The following is a 7,500-nucleotide window of genomic DNA, read 5'->3' on the forward strand; positions in this document are numbered from 1 at the left end:
GAGCTCAGGACAGCTACATCTCTTGGAATTTTCATGCTATTGACGAAAATTGGAGACTACATCACTGGACACCCCATGTCCAACAGTTCCCAGGCAGACACACAGGTATCTTAATTGAAGGAAAGCTGGATTCTTTTTTAGAAAATCTAAATTTGCCTGCTGATTTGCCAATGTACTGCGTGAACGACTAGGCAAGAAACATGAAACTTGCAGTCAAATTGTCAAAGCGCCTTGACCAATACTTGTGCAACAATCATACTTTGCAATGTGCAGTTCGAGACTCATTTGGAATGACTGCTAGAATGAATGATGCGTTGCAAACATGCAAAGATTTGGCTTCTTTAACTCACCAGTCAACAGTTGCAGCTGAGTTGCTTGAATCAAAATCAGACGCTCAAGGAATCAATTTTAGACAGTTACGCCAATCTGTTGACACAAGATGGAATAGTGAACTGGATTGCATGGCTTCTGTCCTACATCTAAAGAGTGCAATTATCAGCTTATGTTCAAATGAAGATATTTTTTCTTCAAAGACCATCAGTGCATCACAGTAGAAATTAATCAAGGGAGCAGTAGAACTTTTGGCACCACTTAATGAAGCTACAGAAACGTGGTCGGCTGAGTCTATTCCAACAATTAACACTGTCGCTGATTCTCTTTATTTAATCCATGACAAAATTGATCAATTTATTGAGACGGATGGAAAAAATGGCTACGGTGTCTTGTATGCAAAAAACTTGAAAAGCTGCATTGAGAAAAGATTTCCTCCTTGTCACACTGGAAACTTATTGAGTGCTGCAGCAAACTACTTAAATCCTGTTTTAAAGGGACTTCACTTGAAGCTCTTCAAAAAATTTCAAACAACGAAAGAATGGTTAGCCTCACAGGTTAAGGATAATGTTGAGTGCCAACTTGTTGCCAGAGTCCTTTCAGCAGATTCGTCCCCTAATTGAAAACTGAAGCGCAAGTTAAACGTCAGACTTGAAACACAAGAGCCAACATCTGAACTGAATCCTATTTTGAGCGAAATGTGCCAGTATGAATATCTCCCTGATGCCAAAAAAGACATTCCGATTCTTGATTGGTGGAAATTGCATTCAAATATATTTCCAAGAACTCTCTTCATAACTTGACAAATTTTACTATTCCAGCAAGTTCAACTAAATCAGAGAGAGTTTTTAGCTCAGGTGGAAATGTCGTCCGATCATCCAGACACAACCTACACCCAGAAAAAGTAGAACAAATCATCTTATTCAGAGAAAACATTGTCTTGTTGGAAAAGTTTGGCAAAAAAGTTCTGAAATAATATTTGAAAAAGTTGTTTACATTTGAAAAATGTCATTTGTATCTATTTGTCAAAACCATGTATACATTTTTTTTTTACTTGGATTTTAATAAATTTGTTTTCAAAAATTGTTAAATTTCTTGTCTCGTCTCGTTCTTGGTCTCACGAGAAGTACTAACTTCTCGTCTCGGTCTTGTCTCGGTTTGAAAAAACCTAGTCTCGCTCATGGTTACCATAAAACAAACAGTTCCAAAAAAGTTATTCTGTCTGCAGATGCAATTGCTCTGTTGAAAGAGCCCAGCATCTTGTGCTCTTTGTGACTTTTCAGTGTTGTCTTTGTTATAAATATTTTTGGAAATTAATGTATGTGTTTAGCAATAAATGTTAATTACTTATTACATTTTGTTTTTGTCAATACATATGAAAAAAATTTTAAAGTATATTATTATAGTTTTTAAACATAGTTTTTTTTTTTGTTTTTTTTTAATTTATTATGAGTTTTTAGCTGGAATTGGCCATTCTAACCCACTATGGTTTTTTACTACCATGCATAGTAATAACAAAAATTCTACCCTATAGTGTTACTAAATTATTGCAAGTATCAATACTTTAAGTAAACAACAGCTCTTCTACTTGTCTTGTTATATTTATCCCATATTGTTTGCAGACTCTTAAACAATCAAAAATCAGGTGCCCTATTTTTTCCTAACAAAACCCCCATATTTGATCATGATGTCATGGAAATGTTACCTGCAAGCAAGATAAATTATTTTTTATTGAGGTACGTTTCTTTGGCAATAGCAGTGCCTTGAATGAATCCAGTGTTGGTCTCTATTGTACTCCTGCAAGTACTAAAAATTATTTTTTCAACATTCTACTGTACTATGGTTTCTAAGACCCAATTTTATGGCATAAATTAATAACTTTTAAAAACAAAATAAAATAATAATTTTTATTTCTTATAAATTATAATTATGTAATAAACATATTCAAACTGATTAAAATAAAATATTGATAAATAGTTATAAATTATATATTTTATACATAATATTAAAAAATCAATTTTTTTTAAATATAAAAAATAATTTTTCTTTATGTAGCATTTTGCTCAAAAAAGTTTTTTTGAACAAAAATAAAAAATGGCAAAGAACAATATACAAAAGACAGATATAAAAGTAAAAGTTCAGATTGGTTGAGGGGAAAAATTACATTGTTTAATAGTGTGTTTCTATCAACCTTTTCTAGTCAGTCAATTCCATCAAGATCTTTTGGACTAGCAAGTTTATCATATTACAAATAAACTAAACAGACCAAAAAGATTGGTAGTATAATTTTGACAAAATATCTTTGATATAGCAAGCAGCAGGTATAGCTGCGCGTTGGTAAAAGAAACGCGATTTAGCGTTGTTTTTGAAACAACTAAACTGTAATCCATCTTGGGCCACTTAAGTTAAAAAATGGTTTTATTTTTACAAATGAAAAAAATTTCAGAAAAGATTTCTCACCACATGCTAGCACATAATACTAATAAAATTAGTGCAGAGATAATATTTAACCACAATTTTGGTGAAAGTTCTTATTATAAAGCTTATAAACAAAAATTTAATACTGCTGTCAATCATTCTGATTTAATTTATTTATTTGTGACAACTGTCACACCACTCCGTTTGAACTCGAAAGATGATACAATCTTATCGAACAATTGCTGTCATGGTTTTCTAAAAGTTGAATACACAAAAGAACCCAAGGAGCGTATTTTAAAAGAAAAACATGATACTGACGTCACATGATTTTGACGGGCAAATTAATAAGTTAAAGACACTACTAATTTTTTTGTCAAAAATTTTTTGTCTAAAATTAAAATGAAATTTATTATGACGTTAATTGATTGCAATTTTTTAAATATATTAACTGGATCAAAATTAAATCAAGTTTGTCCGACATGTGAAAATAATCTCAATGGTTTTGTTAAAGAACAGGATTTTAAAACCACAGAAACACTCGACCCAAACCTAATATCTTACAGTTTAGTCCACTATATTCTTGGTTACCATTTTTTGAATGAATTGTTACATATCATTCAGATATAATTTTTGTAAATTGCAATTTCGTGGTACTAATAACAAGAGTTACAAAGAAAAAAAAGAAACAGAAACGGTTTTTTTAAAACTTACACTTTCACGATAACCCGAAAGTAAAAAGTTATAATGTCGATACATAGTATTAATATTGGGTTCAAAATATGTTATACAGTTGACTCTCGACTACTCGACTACTCGATTTTTCGAACTTTTGTGTATGTCGAACTTTATTTCCGGTCCCTTGCGCACTCGCTTGAGCCAAAATCCTCTCAGTATCTCGAACTTCTTTCCCGATCCCCTGAAAGTTCGAGATATCGAGAGTCAACTGTAGTATTATAGTAATACTATACAATATTAATACATATTATTAATATTGTATAGTAGTATATAATGCAATATTAATACATAGTATTAATATTGGGCCCAAAATATTTGGTAACAGAAACCATAGTGCGCTGTTGTAAAAGAGAATATAATATTTGTTTGTATGTCATTCTTTGTAGACAATCTAGGATGTTCCCATAAAAAATGTTAACAAGTTTGTCTGATGTTTTTCTTATATATTTGCAAAGGTTTTGCCATCCCAGCGAATAACTGTATACTTTGGCAAGGCAAATTTCTCTTTGATGTGTAATGATTCTTTTTTTCTTAAAGTTTAAGTTGTTTTAAAACTTTTCCGAAATCTTCCATTATCTTAAAGAACATTTTAGTATTTTGCATAAAATTCTATAAAATTCTTTCTTTAAAAACGTTCTTGAAGGTTCTAAAATATTCTAGAAGATTTCTGAATTTTCGGGAAAATGTTTAAATGATTGATTCCAGAATGTTCTACAATCTTTCAGAATATTCTAGAAGGTTTTAGGAAGTTCTATAAACTTTCTCAGCGCACTTGAACAGACCTAAATATTCTGGATTTTCCTTGAATAAAATGGAATTTTTTAGAATCTTATGCAATGTTATGGGAAATTCCACAGTATTTTGGAAACCTGTTTAGAACCTTACACAATATTTTAGATCCTTTCTTTGTTCCTTTTGAACTTTAAGCAATAATTTTTCTATAATAAAAACATTATGCATTTGGTGATCTAGAGCTTTTATGATTATGTACAGTATGATAAAACTTAAGATGAGGGGGAGGAGGGGAGGGGATGGGGGAAGAAGTTAGTAAAATGTTAAAGTTGTGCTAGAGAAATAATATTTTCACACTTGCCATCACAGGACTTATACCTAAAGATTCTGAGCAACTTTATACTTTTTGAACAACCCTTTATATATGTATATATATATATATATATATATATATATATATATATATATATATATATATATATATATATATATATATATATATATATATATATATATATATATATATATATATAATATTTATATATTACAGGGTTATTTATTCTTATATGCATGTTTATTCATTTTTGAATGCGCCTTTATTTATTTTTGTATGCTTCCTTATTAGTTCTTTTATGCGTGTTTATTCATTCTTATATGCGCGTTTATATGCGAATCAACTACCCATAAAATTTCTATTATAATTTTATATAAACAATAAATAGGCTTTTATGTTTTTATATAGATAAATTAGGTTATTGCTACTGCTATTTATTTAAAAAATGGTTGCCGTGCCAGCGTTGGATTTATGTAACTACGCATATGGTTGTAAAATGGAATTAAATTAAACTCTGTAGTATCCATAATAATTTTAAATTTCTGATTACCCCATCCGTAATTGGAGGCGTTTCTCCCTATTTGTACGTATGCTTTATAGAAGAAAAAAAAATTTCTATTGGATTAAGCTGTGGCGTGTTTGCTGGCAGATACTTAACAACTATGTCATGAGAGGGTAGTGTTTGCCGAACAGAAAGCCTCCAGTGGAATTTACAATCGTCTATAACAAACACCGGCGCTTCCACATCGCATACCTAATGCAGAAAAATTTTATTTTATTGCTTTTTGCGTACAAAGATTGTTTTCTTGTACGCATATTTCAAAAATATTTTTTATTTGAGCGTTTATAGATCTTTTATCTCGTTTTTTAACAGAAAACGACTTGAATGCATTCATGTCGTTAATTCTCCTCTATTAACTTAACAACAAGATTTTGAATTGTGCGCTTAGGTAAATTAAGAGAAGTGAAAATGCTTGTTGTAAATTCATTTCTTTCAACTAAATGCTTAAGCATTTCAATGTGAATTTTTGTAACATTTTCCCTTGTTTTTCGATTGGCACTGATATTTTCTCTTCCATCCATAGGGTAAATAAGGAGCACCGGCTCCTTTTTTTTTTCCTCGTATTATTATATAATGAAATTAATTCGTTTTTAAATATAAACATTTTTTACAGATTTGAAAGCATTACAGCGTTGCGTTTCAAAATTTGCTCGAAAAGAATTTAATTTATTTTCTTCTTTTCTTAATAACGATCGTTTTTATGACGCCAAATTGTTGGTTTTTCTGATTATTAATCTAACAACAACACGCGTTTTTAAAAAATTTTTTAAGAAGTTCTCTTGTTTCTGTGCAATGTTTGTCCGAATATTAATTTCACATTGCCTTAGACTACTTAAAAAAGATCTATTTTTAAAACACAAACTTTACGCTATTTGCAACAGTAGTTTTTTATTATATCGTTGATGATTTTCCTGTTATTAGCTTTTTAAATTGAAAGTTATAACCCAATTTATATATTTAAATAGTGATATAAAAATATCAATTAAACAAAATAACGCAAAACTAATTATAAAAACAATTACCAGTTTCTTCTTGGTGGACTCCCCTGTTCAGAAAAAAATCAAATTAAGTGCAAAAGAAACAGAAGAAATTAAAATTACAACATCAGATTTACCTTCTGCAGACAATTACACCAATTTTAGCTGGCCAATTTTGTTTCGAAAACGAGTGGCTTTGTTTTTGACAAAAAAAGCTTGGTTGCACTACCTGCCAAAAACTGAAAACACTTAGCGTAGAAGCCAAGTTGGGAGTGAAAATATCTAAAGAATGGTTCATTTATGAAGTTTCTTAATATGGTGAAGATAGAAAGCAACAGTTAAGTTCGTTACGTAAAAAATATTTGATCACAAAGAATCTGCTGGACATCTAGCTGCATTAAAGATGGAGGTAGAAGCTAAAAAATAGACTCTGTCAAAAAATATTTTAAAATCTTTAACACGTGAGAAAATTGTAACAACAATCATTTTTCGCACTGCATATAACTGCATTTTTCGAACTGCATATAAAGTTGCAAAAGGAAACCAGTCTTTTAATAACTTTGCAATGGAAATCGATCTTCAAGAAATTAATGGAGTTGAAATGGGTCGTATTCTTCATTCTACAAACGTATGCCTTAATATGGTCAATCATATAGGTAACGAAACGAGGAAAAAAATTATTACAGAAGTCATAAAGTCAAAAAGTAAGATTTCGATAATAATTGATGAGTCAACCGCTATAAGCCAAAAATCGACACTGATAGTGTACATTCGGTGTTGTGTAAAAGGCGGAATAAATTCACCAATCAGTTTAGTTTTGGATTTAGTGGAGCTTGAAAGTGTTATGGCTAAAGGGCTATTTGATGCTTTACTTGAATGTCTTCATTCTCATGGGATGAAATATGAATATTTGAAAAATTATTTAGTTTCTGTAGCATGTGATGGCGCAGCAGCAATGTTAGGATGCAAAAGTGGCGTTTTCAAATTAATCACTGAAAAGTTTCCTTTTGTTATAGTTTGGCATTGTGCTAATCATAGACTGGAATTATCAGTAGGCTATTCTATTAGGGAGATCTCAAGTATTAGCAGGTTCAAATCATTTCTAGATAAGCTTTACGTCATGTATCATGCTTCCCCCAAAAATAGCAGAAAGTTACGTTCATGCGCAGAATTACTTAATATTCAGCTGCTGAAAATTGGTCGAATTTTAAATACACGTTGGGTGTCATCTAGTTTCCGTTCAGTTTTTGCAATATGGGAAAATTATGAAGCGCTGGTGAAACATTTTGAGGAAGCGATGGTTGATCCTACAAGGACAAAAATGAAAAATCCACTTATACAGGTTTAAAAAAAAAATTACATCTACAGAGTTTTTAATGGATCTAGGATTAATGTGTGATGCTCACGTACAA

Source organism: Hydra vulgaris, chromosome 02, assembly GCF_038396675.1.
Source record: "Hydra vulgaris chromosome 02, alternate assembly HydraT2T_AEP".
Taxonomy (NCBI): Eukaryota; Metazoa; Cnidaria; class Hydrozoa; order Anthoathecata; family Hydridae; genus Hydra; species Hydra vulgaris.